Below are 15,893 nucleotides of genomic sequence, written 5' to 3' on the forward strand. Positions count from 1 at the left end.
AAAAAATGACATTCAAATTTTAGTTAATGTAAACCAGTTAGTCAAGAAAACATAAAGAAAAAAAAAAGCCCACTGTTGGCGGGATGTAATGGAATCGGAGATCACCGGAGGTGCGAGATGCCGGCAGATCTCTGACTTTTTTTTAAAGGGGGCAAACACTTACAAGGCAAAACCATGCCGTGTAAGTGATCGCCCCTTTAAAAAAATGTCCAAGATCAGCCGGCATCCAGCACCTCCGGTGATGATCGATTCTATGACTGTACATTCCAACACATATCTTACAGAGTCCCTCTAGCCTGCACATAATGGAGGTGGCTGTGCTGTTGCTATTGGGTGAAGTTATTTATTACCAGTTATTTATTTAACGCACACATATTCCGCAGCGCTTTACAGAGAATACTTGCCCATTCACACCAGTCTCTGCCCCAGTGAAGCTTACAATCTATATTCCCCACGTACACACATACACACTAGGGTTAATAATTTTGTTGGGAGCCAATTAACCTACCAGTATATTTTTGGATTGTGGGAGAAAACCGGAGTACCCAGAGGAAACCCAAGCAAGTATGGGAAGACTATACAAACTCTGCATAGTTAGGGCTGTGGTGGGAATCAAACCCTTGACCTTAGTGCTGTGAGGCAGTTATGCTAACCATTACACCATCTGTACTGGTCCAGAATTAAATTAATTGGTTGCTTGACCATTTTTTATTGTTTTTTTATTTTTTGTGTGTGATGACCCCTGTAAGTTAGTCAGAAACCACCATTACTTTTTTTCTTCTGTCAGCCACTAGGGGACACTGGCACAACTTCAAGACTGTGGGGTGATGATGGTGGCTTACAGGGAGCTGGCACTTTAAATAATCTAAGAAGTGAAACAGGCTCCTCCCACTCTATCCCCCATCATCCCTCAGTTTTGAATTTGTGCCGAGGGAGCCGGTCACTGCTGACCGAGCTCCTGCTCAGTTATATTACTTTATTTAAAAAAAAAAAATTCTTTCTTGGGACTTAGTTCCCTTAGCCTCAGGAACCCTTTGCCACTTATCCACAGAAGTGGGGTCCGGATCACACACCAGTAGCAAGCTGCACAGGAGAACAGCGCTTATTCAGAGAAGCACTGTTCCTCCCAACACAGCCGCATCCTGAGGCTCCGGTTCCGCGACACGGCGCAGCCGTGTGGGGGGAATGAGTGGTTCCTCTGTACATTATGGAGCGGCCGCTTCCCGCGCAGCGCCGGTATCATGTTTGTAGTAGCCATCTCCCTGCACTGCCGTGTTGACATTATACAGCGCCGCAGTGTTTACCAGCATTAAACACAAACTTAATTTGGAACTGGAGAGATAGTCCAGCACTCCAGTGCAGTAAGGCTAAAGCCTAATTTACAGAGGGTGAGATGAAAAGACGCTAATTTTCCCCCCTGGGTGGTAGCACTAACAAGAACCATCTCACAATTACATACTGAGTTGGCTGCTTTACGGTAGACTCGTGAGACGGTTAGGGAGATTGCTCAAAATGATTGTACCTTCTATTGCTACAGAACCATCTTTGGTGTCAGGATTAGCCAGGTCGGTAGAGGGTCTCACAAAACGCTTGGACTCGTCCAGTAAACAGCCGCAGACAGTGTCCAAGGCTAAGAAACGTCCAGTGCCCTTAATTCTTCAGTCCGATGAATCCGGAGAAGAACTTCTCTCTCAGCACGAAGCTGAGGATAACGATCGTGAGTTGGGCAAAATTACAGAACGCAGATGACGAAGTTCTACCAGAACCTTCTCATGGGGTTGAACCTCTTATTTTAAGTTTTTAAGTTTTGAACATTTCCGAGACTACAACACCGAAGTCGCCAGATACTGCATTATTTGGTTGAAAACACCGTTGTTCGGTCACTGCTCTCTTTCCAGGTTGTCAAAGAAAATGGCATTACCTGTTCCAGGAGGTAAATTCTTTGAAAGGCCCTTCTGACAGGTAGTTGGACACCATGTTGAAGTCCATCTATTCGGCCGCTGGGGTTGCACTTAGACCAACCTTGGTGAGTTCCTGGGTGAACAAGGCAGTGAAGCATTGGGCCACTAAGTTGATTAAATATTTACAAGAGGGGGTTCTGTTAGAAGACTTAGTTATCCTAACGGAACACATTAAAGAATCAGCTATATACTTAGGAGAAGCGGCTAGAGATATCGGATAAGTTAACTCGAGGATCTCAGCAGCAACTATTGCAGCCAGAAGAGCCCTTTGGCTAAGGTCATGGCAAGTAGACACGGAGTCAAAAAGAGCGGCGGAGGCACTTCCGTTTACAGGTGACATTCTTTTTGGAAAAGAACTAGACACGTTAATTCTACAAGCTACGGGTGTTAAATCTACCTTCTTACCGACCCTTCCACCACTGTCTAAACGCTCCACTCAACCTTTTAGAGGACGCGGAAGAGCTACACCCTTGCGAGGTAGAGGTCGCGGCAAGCAACCAGTCAACAGGATCATTTTCAGTTCAGAGCCTTACCATTCGGACTGTCCACAGCAATCAGAATGTTTACCAAGGTCATTTCGGTGATGATTGCTCACCTCAGGTCATTGGGAATCACAATAATACCATCTAGTCCTGGAATTTCTACAGTCAACCTGTTTTGAACCTTTGGAAGAAGCTGACCTTCGATATCTTACTTGGAAGACTGCTTTTCTACTAGCCATAGCTTCAGCCCGGAGGGTTTTTGAATTAAGTGCCTTGTCTTGCAGACCCCCCTTTTTGATTTTTCATCCTGATCGGGCGGAGTTGAGAACACGTGCTTGCTTCCTTCCTTCCCAAGGTCGTGTCGGCTTTTCACCTCAATCAGCCTATTGTGGTTCCATCTTTGCAGGCCGATTCTGGGACACCTTCTTCTCTGGCTGTAGTGAGAACCTTGAAGATTTACGTAGAGCGGACTGCACCTTTCAGGAAGTCGGATGCTTTATTCATGCTTTATGATGTTCCTCGTCGCGGGTGGCCTGCTACTAAGCAGACCCTGGCCTGCTGGATTAAGTTGACTGTTCATCAGGCCTATCTCCACCAGTCTAGGCGACCGCCAGTAACCATTGCTGCCCACTCTATGCGTTCAGTTGGGTCTTCGTGGGCCGCTAGTAGGGAAGGCTACCACGTCTCAACTCTGTCGTGCAGCCACTTGGTCCAGTTTTCATACATTTGCTAAATTCTACAAGTTTGATACTTTTGTGGCTTCATCTTTATGGTTTGGCCATCTTGTTTTGCAAGGTCCTCAGCGATCTCCCGCCCAGGGGGGAAACTTTGGGACATCCCCACAGTCTTGAAGTTGTGCCAGTGTCCCCTAGTGGCTGACAGAAAAAGGAGGATTTTGGTACTTACCGATAAATCCCTTTTTCAGAAGCCATAAGGGACACTGGCCGCCCGCCCGTTGCTGTTCTGTTGCCTTCCTTGTTGTTCTGTTTTGTTTAATTGTTATATTATCTCTTCCCTCGTATAGTTTCTGTTCTCTTGTTGCTGTCTCCTTTCGGCTAATTCATAACTGAGGGATGAATGGGGATAGAGGAGGAGGAGCCTGTTTCACTTCTTAGATTATTTAAAGTGCCAGCTCCCTGTAAGCCACCGTCATCACCCCACAGTCTTGAAGTTGTGCCAGTGTCCCCTATGGCTACCGAAAAAGGGATTTATCGGTAAGTACCAAAATCCTCCTATTGTTATTTACCTTCATATGAAGATGGTGGCCATTTTTTTATCATGGTGTATGACATTTCTCACTGTTGCGGACGTTTGGGGCAAATGCAATATCTCAGCTCAGAAAAGTAATGGAAAGCTGGGATAAAAATCATTATTTTTAGCACATTTCAAGCTACATTTTTTGTCATATAACTATTTCCCTACCTCACTTTCTTATGACTGAAATTTGAGGCCAAAATTAATTGTCAGATTTTTTAAAAAGTCTATTTTTTGGATTGTATTTCAGTGGGAAGGAATAAAATGTCAGAGTTGTAATTTTTTTGGGGGGGACAGTTATGTACTCAAAGATTTGCCAATCAAATTGAGTTATCTAGTCTACTTTTTTTATTAGAGCACTTTGAAATTGCTGTTTTTCACCTAAATTGACCTCTAAAACCTCTGGTGGGGAACCTGATACAAATTTCAAATTCACAGCATATACAGTACTCTATGAGGGGTAGCTGTAAATAAAGAAAAAAAGAAAAAAATGGAGTTTGATATAAAGTAGGGTGAACTTGGCCATCAAGTTATTTGATGTGTTTAATGCTGCACTACAAGGATCTTTATCTGAGACTATGGGGTACATTTACTAAGCTGATCGTGTTTTTTATTTAATATTATTGTCCCTTTTACATGCAGCAGACGAACCTGCGGAAAATGCAGTGGCTTTGGGAAGCGCAATCCCTGGTCACTGAACAAGTGTAACAGCAACATGAAACTCGTTCACATTGCACATTGGAGCCGGATATTGCCGATGAGCCAGCTCTCTATAGGGCTTGACAGAGACCCGGGTCGGACGACCCGGCTTATCCATTCACACTGCCCTGTAATCAAATTGTGTCTACCTTTTTTGTGTTTACCATTTTAATGTTAACTTTTTGACCCTGTCGACCTTTTCTACTGTCTAGTTATTCTATGTCGACCTTTTGACCCTGTGTACCTTTTGAATCTGTCTACCTAATGCATGTATACTATTAGTGGTAGATCTATTGACTGTAGACCTTTTTAGTGTAGATCTAATAAAACAGACCCTTGATGGAACTTTGAACTGCTTCCCACCTGTTCTACTGGGTTTGTCATGGTTCGGGTAACTGGTCATCATTTCTTACCAGTCAAGTGTCTTCTGAGGCTGGCTCTGCGTTCCAGGGTCGGGTCCCAGCTGTGTTGCTGATGTATATATTCTGCATCGCTTCACTGTTGGCCTGCAGCGTTGTTACAGCGCCCTTCTCAGTATACTTGTCAGGTCCCAGAATGGCGTTCTTATCCCGCCGCGACCGCCGCAGCCGTTCCTGTGCTTTCAGTGTGCAGAGAGCTGGGTGTGACGTCTCATGCTCACTGCGGTCACTGTCCCTGTGGCCTTGCTGCGCGGGTGAACAGGTGTGGCGTCTCCTGCCCGCCGCAATCTCCGTTGCCGCCGGTCCTGTGCCTTCAGTGTGCAGAGATTTGGGTATGACGTCTTCTGCCCACTGCGGTCTCTGCCGCTGTCCCTGTGGTCTGGCTGTGCAAATGGATAGTGTGGCGTCTCCTGCCTGCCGCGGCCTCCGCCGCCATTGCTGTTGTTTTCCACATGGTTTTCCCCAAGCTGACTTTCCCTCCAAGTGATAGCATGGGCTCAGCCATGTTGGTTCTGGTCACATGTTGTTGTTTCCTCCAATCCACTGCGCTACAGAACTCTGCTTAATTGATTAACCAATGCCTGCATCCCAGCAGGTATAAATATCCTGTTTCAGAGCTGGAGGATTGTCAGTGCTTCAGTTGTCATCCCAGTGATACTAGTCTCTCCTCAATGTGGTTGTTTCCGTCTTCAATACTCCACTAGAGACTCGCACCAGTCCTACTCCTCATGGTGCAGCCTGACTCTGCAGTGTCTCATCATTGCAGCCTGCGTCTGGCAGATTACTAAACACCGGCTTCCAGCATTTCAGCTTCCAGCGGTGCCCTCTCTCTGTTTTACATCGATGCCCTGCCATCGTTCTCCAGTAATCTGCGGTCCCAAGCATCACCTGTGATATTTCTTCGCTCCCTAGCTACATTAGTGCACTCCAGCACTTCCACTACAGCTATTCAGTTGGACCAGTCCCATCTGGTAAAACCCGGCAGGTTACAACATAGTCACCAGCTTCTGCATTACCTCAGCTGGCCAGTTCCTATTCCCAATCCGCTTCTTAGCGTATAGGTGTTGGTAAAGGAGATACCACCTCCAAGTCCTTTAAGACTGTCTCCTGATTGTACCACACCGATGCACTTCTAGGAACTGTGACTTGTAATCTCTTGAATACCATACTGCAAACTGCCAATACAGCTGTTGAGCTGTGTTCTTAATAAAACCCGTTGAACATATCTTCAGTTGTTGTGGTCACGCCTTCGGGCACTGGTACTGCAGGTCCACACGCATGTCTAGGAGTCCTATTTTACCTCCCAGGTTTAAGTACTCCTCAGCCCCTACAACTGAGGCTTCCCATAGTCAGCACCAGCCCTCAGTTGTGACAGGGTTCATATCAAGCAAATGATGGGGCAACTCATGATGCCAAACTCAGCAGAATGCTCCTCTAGCCATAACCTGGTGGTGCTTTGTCATGCTGAAAGAACTCACTTTTGTTTGTGAGTGAGTGAGTGCATGACATGGATGGGTGCAAAGTATCCACTAGGATAGTCAAGTAGCGTCCAACGGCCAGTGATGTCTCGGTGGTCCTAATGTGTGTCAGCTGAAAGCACCCCACACCATAACAAAGCTACCGTTGCCCTGGACTAACCCTTGTTGGCATGCGGCGTCCACTGACTTTTGGGGATTTTCTCCAAATGTGTAATCATCCATCTACCTGAAACATTATGAACCTCAACCTGCCAGATCAGGCTACACGTTTCCAGTCATCTTGCATCCAGTGGCGGTGCTGACAAGCCCAAGTAGCCCAACAGAAAATGCCATTTAATGCGGTGGTGTGGTGGCATGTACTGAGAATTGAAGTGGCTGTTATGCGGCACATTAGTGTAGAAAACCATCTTGCTTTATACAGATGACATTGCTGATGGGAGGATCTATATGATTATATCTATGTGGAAAGCTTACTTTTACTCTAGCCTAACAACTGCACAAGTCACACACCATTAAATTTAAATGATGGTGTCATCAATATAGAAGTGGCTGCAATTTAGGAAGGAAGTCCCCCGCATAGTTATCTTCATTTTACCTCCTAATACTTGGACCCAGTGGGACAATATTATAGGAGAAGGAGGACATTGTCCTTCCTAAAAGGGTTTTCGAATCCGTGAAAAGGCACCTGTCAGACTATTTATTATAAAGTTTATTATACTCCAGGTTGATATGTGGGTGTTGAAAAGGCACAGTGATGTGCTGGAAAATAGGATTTTAATTACCTACCGGTAAATCCTTTTATCATAGTCCGTAGAGGATACTGAGGTCCACATTAGTACCATGGGGTATAGACGGGTCCACTAGGAGCCTTGGACACTTAAAGAAATCAAGTGTGTGCACTGGATCCTCCCTCTATGCCCCTCCTACCAGACTCAGTCTAGAAACTGTGCCCGAGGAGACGGACATATCCTGAGGAAGGATGTAACAGGTCAGTGGTGAGATTCGAACCAGCACACACAAACGAGGAGGAAAGCCATGCTAACCAAACTTGAACAGGAACAGCAACAGCTGAACCAACAACAATACTTAATAAAGTAACAGTGCAGGAAACACAAAGTATCCTCTACAGACTACGAGAAAAGGAGGTAATTAAAATTCTATTTTCTCTTATGCACTAGAGGATACTGGGGTCCACATTAGTACCATGGGGATGTACCAAAGCTCCCAAACCGGGTGGTAGAGTGCTGAGGTTCCTGCAGAACTGATTGACCAAACTGAAGGTCCTCAGAGGCCAAAGTATTGAACTTGTAGAACTTAGCAAACGTGTTCGAACCCGACCAAATAGCTACTCGGCATAGCTGTAAAGCCTAGACACCCCGGGCAGCCGCTCAGGAAGGACCCACCACCCTAGTAGAGTGGGCCTGTACTCTAGGAACCGGCAAACCTGCCGATGAATAAGCCTGCTGGATAGTAAGCCTGATCCAGCAAGCAATAGACTGCTGTGAAGCAGGACACCCAATCCTCTTGGGATCATAAAGAACAAACAGCGAGTCAGATTTTCTGTGACGAGCTGTCCGCTTCACATAGATCTTCAAAGCCCTCACCACATCCAAGGACTTTGAGGTAGCAGAGGTGTCCGTAAGCATCGGAACCACAATAGGTTGGTTGATATGAAACGCAGTCACCACCTTAGGAAGAAATTTCTGACGAGTTCTGAATTCAGCTCTATCTTAATGAAAAATCAAATAGGGGCTTTTGTGAGACAATGCCCCCAGTTCCGACACACACCTTGCAGAAGCTAACGCCATCAGTGTAATGGTCTTCCACGTAAGAAACTTTACGTCAACCTCCTGTAAAGGCTCAAACCATTCTGATTGTAGAAACTGCAACAACACGTTGAGGTGGGAGGAACAAAGGGTGGTTGGATGTGCAGAACACCCTTCAAGAACGTCTGAACCTCAGGGAGGGAAGCCAATTGTTTCTGGAAGAAAATGGATAAGGCTGAAATCTGGACTTTCAAGGAGCCCAAACGGAGGCCCATATCCAAACCTGACTGCAGAAAAAGGAGGAAATTCAACTGTAGGAAATTTCCTGTTTTCACACCACGAGAAGTATTTTTTCCAAATACGGTGGTAGTGTTTAGACGTTACCCCTTTCCTGGCTTAGATCAGGGTTGGAATAACCCTGTCCAGGATCCCCTTCCGGGCTAGAATTTGACGCTCAACCTCCATGCCATCAAACGTAGCCATGTTAAGTCTTGATAGATGAAAGGCCCCTGCCGTAGAAGATCCTCGCGAAGAGGCAGAGGCCATGGGTCCTCTAGGAGCATCTCCAGTAGATCCGCGTACCAGGCCCTTCTTGGCCAGTCCGGAGCAATGAGAATTGCTTGAACCTTTTCCCTTTTTATTCTTTTGATAATTTTTGGGATCAATAGAAGAGGTGGAAACATGTAAACCATCTGGTAGACCCATGGAGATACCAGAGCGTGTTGGTTCCAGGTGGGATTTTGGTAGGTTCAGAATCCACCCGTGATCTTGGAGTAGTCTAGTTGAGAGGGCAATGCTGTCCAACAACCTCTCCCTGGATGGTGCTTTTATCAGTAGGCTGTCCAGGTATGGTATTATGTTCACTCCCTGCTTGCGGAGGAGAAACATAATCTCTGCCATTACCTTAGTGAACACCCTCAGTGCCGTGGAGAGGCCAAATGGCAGGGCCTGGAAATGGTAGTGACAGTCCTGCAGTGCAAACCGTAGATAAGCCTGAGGAGGCGGCCAAATTGGAATATGAAGGTACGCATCCTTGATGTCCAGAGACACCAGAAATTCCCCCTCCTCCAGACCTGAGATCACCGCTCTCAGAGACTCCATCTTGAACTTGAACATCCGTAACTATGGGTTCAGTGACTTGAGGTTTAAAATAAGCTTTACAGAACCGTCCGGTTTCGGTACCACAAACAGGTTGGAGTAATAACCCTTGTTTTGTAGTTGAAGTGGAACTGGGACAATGACCTGAGTTTGTACCAATTTCTGAATTGCTGTCTGCAAAGTCATACCTGCTTCCAGAGAAGCTGGTAAACCTGATTTGAAGAATCTGTGAGGTGGGAGTGCCTGAATCTCTAGTCTGTAGACCTGGGCAATAAGGTCTTTGACCGAGGGATCCTGGCATGATGTTGCCCAAACGTGACTGAAATAATGTAACCGGGCTCCCACCTGCCTGTCTTCCAGGCAGTGTGGTCCATCGTCATGCTGAAGGCTTTAAGGAAGCAGAACCGGAGGTCTGTTCCTGAGAACCTGCAGCTACTGTTTTTCTGTGTTTACCTTTATTGCCTTTAAAGGCTGTAGAAGAACCTTTTTGTTTGCCTTTAAACTTCGCTGTCCGAAAGGACTGCACAGTTGGATCCCAGTAGGTTTTTCTAGCTGGGGGTGCTGCGGAAGGAAGGTATGTAGACTTACCCGCCGTAGCCTTGGATATCCACGTATCCAGTTCATCTCCAAAAAGGGCCTTGTCTGTGAATGGTAGGCTTTCCATGCCTTTTCTGGAATCCGCATCTGAAGTCCACTGGCGCAGCCACAATCCCCTGTGTGCTGACACTGCCATGGCAGTGGTGCGTGGAGCAAACCAATTTCCTTTATGGCCTCCACCATATAGGTAGCAGAATCCTGAATATACTGTAGGAGTAAAATGATCTCCCCCCTGGGCAAGCAATCTAATTCATCAATTAGTTTACCTGACCATTTAGAAATGGCCCTAGTGATCCATGCACAAGCAATAGTGGGTCTCCGGGCCACACCAGCAGCAGTATATAAAGATTTGAGAGTGGTCTTAATCTTGCGGTCAGCCGTGTCCTTTAAGGATGCTGCCCCAGGATCAGGTAAGACTATCTTACGTGACAACCTAGATACCGATGCGTCCACAATCGGCGGGTTTTCCCATTTCTTTCTATCCTCCAGAGGAAAGGGAAAGGATGTAATCAACCTTTTAGGGGTCTGAAATTTTTTGTCGGGATTAGCCCAAGTTTCTTCAAACAGTGCATTCAATTCCTTTGATGCAGGAAAAGTATTAAAATAAGATTCCTCCTCCACCTTGTCAGGAATGTGCAGGACATTTCTGATAGCTTCTATCAGGACCTGTATTCCCTGTGACAGGACAGCATCCCCCCCACTCGCATCCACTCCACCCACCTCTGGGTCTGGTCATCGGTATCAGCTTGCATGAGCTGGGCCAGAGTACGCTTTTGTGGGCAAATGGCAGGGGTCTGAGACGTTGGTATGGGAACTGAATCTCTATTCATCAGGTCATCCATAGACTGTCTTAAGTATTGCGTCTCTTTCTCAGTATGGGCTAATTTAGCAGAAATAGTAGATATCATCCCCTTTATGGAATCATTAATGGCGCGCGGCTTCCTGGTTTTCTTTTTTATACTGGCCTGAGGTTTAGAGTGCTTAATCCGAGGGTTAAAACCCTCTGTAAGCTGGATGGCCAGTGTGGGTATCATTGGTGGCTCAGTGTGCCCCTCACAGCGGGACACACGCAGGCGCATGTCATCCTGAGCCCCCGGAGCGCAGCATGCATGTCAGCGCTGCGCCTCAACCCTCATGCCGCCATTACCGCTCTTCTATCTTCGGCTCTGTTAGGGGTGGTGGTGTGCTGCGGGAGGGTACGCTCGCCGTGGTGGGGCTTGCGAATGACTCCCTCAGGAGCTCAGTGTCCTGTCAGCGGAGAAACTGGACCATTAACTCTTTAGGAAGTTGGGCCATTCTCCCCCCTAAGTCCCTCAAAGCAGGCTGGTGCAACAAACAGAAAATAAATGTAGAAAACTCTTCAGGAGCTTCCCTAAGCGTGACCGGCTCCTCTAGGCACATTTTCTAAACGGAATCTGGTAGGAGGGGCATAGAGGGAGGAGCCAGTGCACACTATTGATTTCTTAAAGTGCCCAAGGCTCCTAGTGGAACTGTCTGTACCCCATTGTACTAATGTGGACCCCAGTATCCTCTAGGACGTAAGAGAAAGGTTTGTTACCTAACATTTACAATGGATAAACCAATCTCTCTAAATATATGTTTACCTGCATAGACATTACTATTCGGGTGGTATGTCTAGATCTAGAAGTTTGTGGACCACTTTAGGGCTCCCCAATTCTTCTAGGGAGACACCCCTCTGCACTCCACAGAGGGGACATGTCTAATTTTGCCATGGGGGAGAGCTTACTGCGGCCTATCGTTTTCCTCAGTGGTGGCTGAAGAGAGGACAGGGCCTGTGCATCCTCCCTGCAGGACACTAGACTCTGTCATTGTGCTAAAATAAACTGCACATGTGCAAATCTCCAGGAAAATGTCTTGCACGCTGTTTCCCAGTGATTTCTGCAGTTGCTGTACCACTAATGTGGGACTCTGGCAAGCGCATATAATAATATGGGTGCAGGGTGTGCTATGTGTTCGGCTCCCTCCTATGGATTCTGGCTTCTTCATGCATATACGTGAACCACAGTTCCTGCATGCGCACTACTAGCACTGCAGAGTCAGATTTGGCAGTACTAAATTTCACTGCTACAAAGATACCGATGATATGGATCATGGGTGTCTCTGCTACTCACAGTGAGTTGGATAATAAAGCAGCACTGGCACAAAGTAGAAAGGAATGCTGCTGCTAATCATATTTTTATAAATTATTATAAGGGAATTAATCTCACATCATGGCTGCTCAACCACTGAATCTGTAGGAACTACTGTAGAGAGAAACACAGCGAGCTAATGACACCTTTTTATGTTGGTATTAGTTTATAAACATATCTCACATACTCCACAGGAGCTTTATTACTAGTACTCATTGCAGACATCCAGAAGAATGCTCAAATCAATATTTGCCAAGGAAAAAAAATGTCACTTGAAGGGCACAAGCTCTATGGTCAGCAAACACATTGTTATAAGAGCTCTTTGGTCTGTGAACACCTATTGTATAGTGTGATGGATGTTATCACATAAATTATCTATTTAGAGAAACACTATTTCTGGGCCAGATGTATTCCAAAACATTGCATTTGATATAAACGAATAAACATATTCATAAGATAACATGCCTAAAAAACAGTTATTAAAGCATAATGTTTGTAGTATATTGAATTCTGTATAAGCTGGGGAAGAAGAAAGGTGAAGGGTAAATTGTCCTTAACTCCTTCAGTACTGAGGACACATGGGGCTCGTCCCACTTGTCCTTAGTGCACATGGTGTGATACTAGAACAATAAAATACTTAAGATGCGTACACACTGCCCGATATATCGGCCGTTCTATTGAACGGACGATATATCGCGGGTCCGTCGGCCAGTAAGTACGAACGATATGTCTATGAACGCCATCGTTCACAGCCATTTTGCGTTGGCCCTGCAGCACAGCCGACGGCCAATATATTGAATGACATATTGGGGCATCGTGCTTTGTGTACGAGCGGTAAGCCAGCGGTGACTGACAGCTGAACTGGGCAGGTGCATGGAAACGCCCACCCAGTTCGTGACGTCAGTCCCAACGGATCGGGCAGTGTGTATGCTCAACATACTGTCCGGTCCGTCTGTGTACCCAGCACTACAGATTCACCACCAATATTTACTGGAGGCCAAGGAAGGAGGTGGAACATAACTACATGATCAAAGCGGTGTGCGAAGATGTTACTGAGCACATCAGTACTTAGCCACTGCACAACAAAAAATATATGGAAGAAGGGGATTATTAGAGGGCAATATCTCCCACATCCTGGGACCTACACACTCCAGGTCACTGCATAGCCCTCTTCAGTCTGTCATTAACTCTACTGCCCAGTACATTTTTCTCTCTCATCGCCATGCTTCTCCATTGTCTCTCTACACCAGAGGTTCTCAAACTCGGTCCTCGGGGGCACACACAGTGCATGTTTTGCAGGTCTCCTCACAGAATCGCAAGTGAAATAATTAGCTCCACCTATGGACCTTTTAAAATGTGTCAGTGAGTAATTAATACACCTGTGCACCTGCTGGGTTACCTGCAAAACATGCACTGTGTGTGCCCCCGAGGACCGAGTTTGAGAACCTCTGCTCTACACCATTCAGAATGAAATGTGGACTAACCTCAACCACCAACAAAGCTCTCAACCTCACCGCTCCTCCCTACATCCCCAGCCTCATTTCATCATATACTCCGTTCTGTCTTTTGCCCTGAACACACAGAGAGATTTCTCCCAGAGATGTGTGCTGAGTGATCTATCAGTGACCGCTCAGCACGCATCTCTCCCCCACTCAGCACACAGCGCGATGTGTGCTGAGTGAGGGGGGGTGCTCATTTCACCCAGCTGTGAAATGAGCGATGTGCTAGATGATGCCTGGTACTGGCGATAGCGACGCGCGGGGCTGCGCATCGCTATCGCTGTGGGGCATACACATGGAGAGATCAGTGCTTAATTTCTAGTCAGATTGCTTAGAAATTAAGCACGGATCTCTCTGTGTGTACCCCCCTTTAGTATTTGTCCTTTTATTTTACTAAAATAAAAGGACAATATTGGTTCAGCCGACGAGATGGCTATCTCCATTAAGCTTCTTTAACAAAGGACAAAACAGCCAAGGTGTAGTACAAATCCCATTTGGCACTGCTCTGTATTTAAATTTATGCCAGTGAGTATGTGTTTGCAAAGCAATACGGGATGATAGGATAGAGATATTACAGTATTATGTCTTCCGTTGCACTCACTGCAGCTGTGTAGGTGGGGAGTGTGACAGCGAGGTCAGTCTGGAAGCACATCAGTATGCACAAGCTGTACACTTACTCACTGCCAGACTGTAACTACGGTGTAGCTTAATCCCACAAGTAAGTTTTGCTGCGTAGACTGAGAACCACCCACCTCGCATCTATCATCATAGGGGGATGTGTTCATTATCCCGATGGACAGGATGCCGGAAGTCATGTGACCGTAGGACATCATTCAGGAGACAGATCGAGAGCTGACATCCTGAAGGTAAGTATCGGGGACACTGTTAGGGTTAGGGCTCAGGAGAGGGGTTAGGATTAGGTAAAACTGTTTACCCCTTCCGACATTGGGATCTTTAGTGTCAGGATACCGGTATAGGTCATGTGACCACTGGCATCCCGGTGATCTGGGATAACATACCGAACCTCTCACAGGGATTCCAAATAAAGTACTGAAGCTATGGCATTTTGTAATAGTAAATTCTATGAACTTTAAATTCTCAAGCAAATTAAAATTCTCTTGGGGAACTCCTGATTTAAGAGCATCAGTAAAAAACAAAGACATTTTATTGTGCACATCCAGGGGCTGATGTATGAGTGTTCTCAAAGAATTCCTGCCCAGCCAAACCCATGCTGATTTGGATGCATTCTTCACTTACGTCTCTTTACAGTTAGAATGTAGAGTGAGATGGAGTGTAAGCGTAGCCTAAGTACAATAAGGATGTGTGCACACCAGTGGGTATATTTACTAAGCTCCCGCTTTTGACCGATTTTGTGGGGTTTTTTCAAGGTGTCATCTCGGGAATTTACTAAACTCAAATCTCGGCAGTGATGAGGGCATTCATACTTTTTTTGAAGGCAAAGAAAAAAAATACGAATGAATACACCATCGGTCAAACACGCCTGTTATTTTATACAACTCGGTAATTTACTAAAAATTCGTATTCACAATCACTGCCGGCAATAGCCAAACACTGCCGTGAAAAAATACAAATCGTAAAAAAAAACAGTTTTCAAATAGACCTGCTTTTTTTTACCGTATTCTGATAAACATGCACAGGTCTCACTGATCCATGCATGCCTATCAGTGGGAAGGGGTGTGAAATGGTTAAAAATCATAAAAAAAAATTGCGTGGGGTCCCCCCTCCTAAGCATAACCAGCCTCGGGCTCTTTGAGGGGAAAAAATGACGGGTTCCCCATATTTAAACAACCAGCACCGGGCTCTGCGCCTGGTCCTGGTGCAAAAAATACGGGGGACAAAAAGCGTAGGGGTCCCCCGTATTTTTAACACCAGCACCGGGCTCCACTAGTCAGAGAGATAATGCCACAGCCCGGGGACACTTTTATATTGGTCCCTGCGGCCCTGGCATGAAACCCCTAACTGGTCACCCCTGGCCGGGGTAACCTGGAGGAGTGGGGACCCCTTAAATCAAGGTACCAGCATGCGGGGGGGAAACGGGCCCGCTGGTACCTGTAGTTCTACTACAAAAAAATACCCAAATAAAAACAAAACACACACACCGTGATAGTAACTTTTTATTAAACATACATGCACACTTACATCTTACATACATACATACCTATGTTGACACGAAGCACTCTGTCCTCTTCTCTAGTAGAATCCAGGGGTACCTGTAAATAAAATTATTCTTACAACAAATCCGGGGTAGATCGGTCCTCTTCTTCAAAGTTATAATCCACGTACTTGGTAAAAAAAATAAAACAAAATACCGCTCCACACACTGAAAGGGGTCCCATGTTTACACATGGAACCCCTTTCCCCAAATGTCGGGACCCCCCGTGACTGCTGTCAAAGAGGGTCCCTTCAGCCAATCAGGGAGCGCCACATCATGGCACTCTCCTGATTGGCTGTGCGTGCCTGAACTGTCAG

The 15,893-nt window shown here is 46.1% G+C and overlaps 1 protein-coding gene across 1 annotated transcript in view; it reads right to left on the reverse strand.

The window, feature by feature from the left end:
• The window catches only part of DZANK1 (double zinc ribbon and ankyrin repeat domains 1), a 172,427-nt gene that overhangs the window by 25,037 nt on the left and 131,497 nt on the right, over positions 1–15,893 (reverse strand). The window lies entirely within an intron of this gene.

Source organism: Pseudophryne corroboree, chromosome 4 (assembly GCF_028390025.1).
Source record: "Pseudophryne corroboree isolate aPseCor3 chromosome 4, aPseCor3.hap2, whole genome shotgun sequence".
NCBI classification, from domain to species: Eukaryota; Metazoa; Chordata; class Amphibia; order Anura; family Myobatrachidae; genus Pseudophryne; species Pseudophryne corroboree.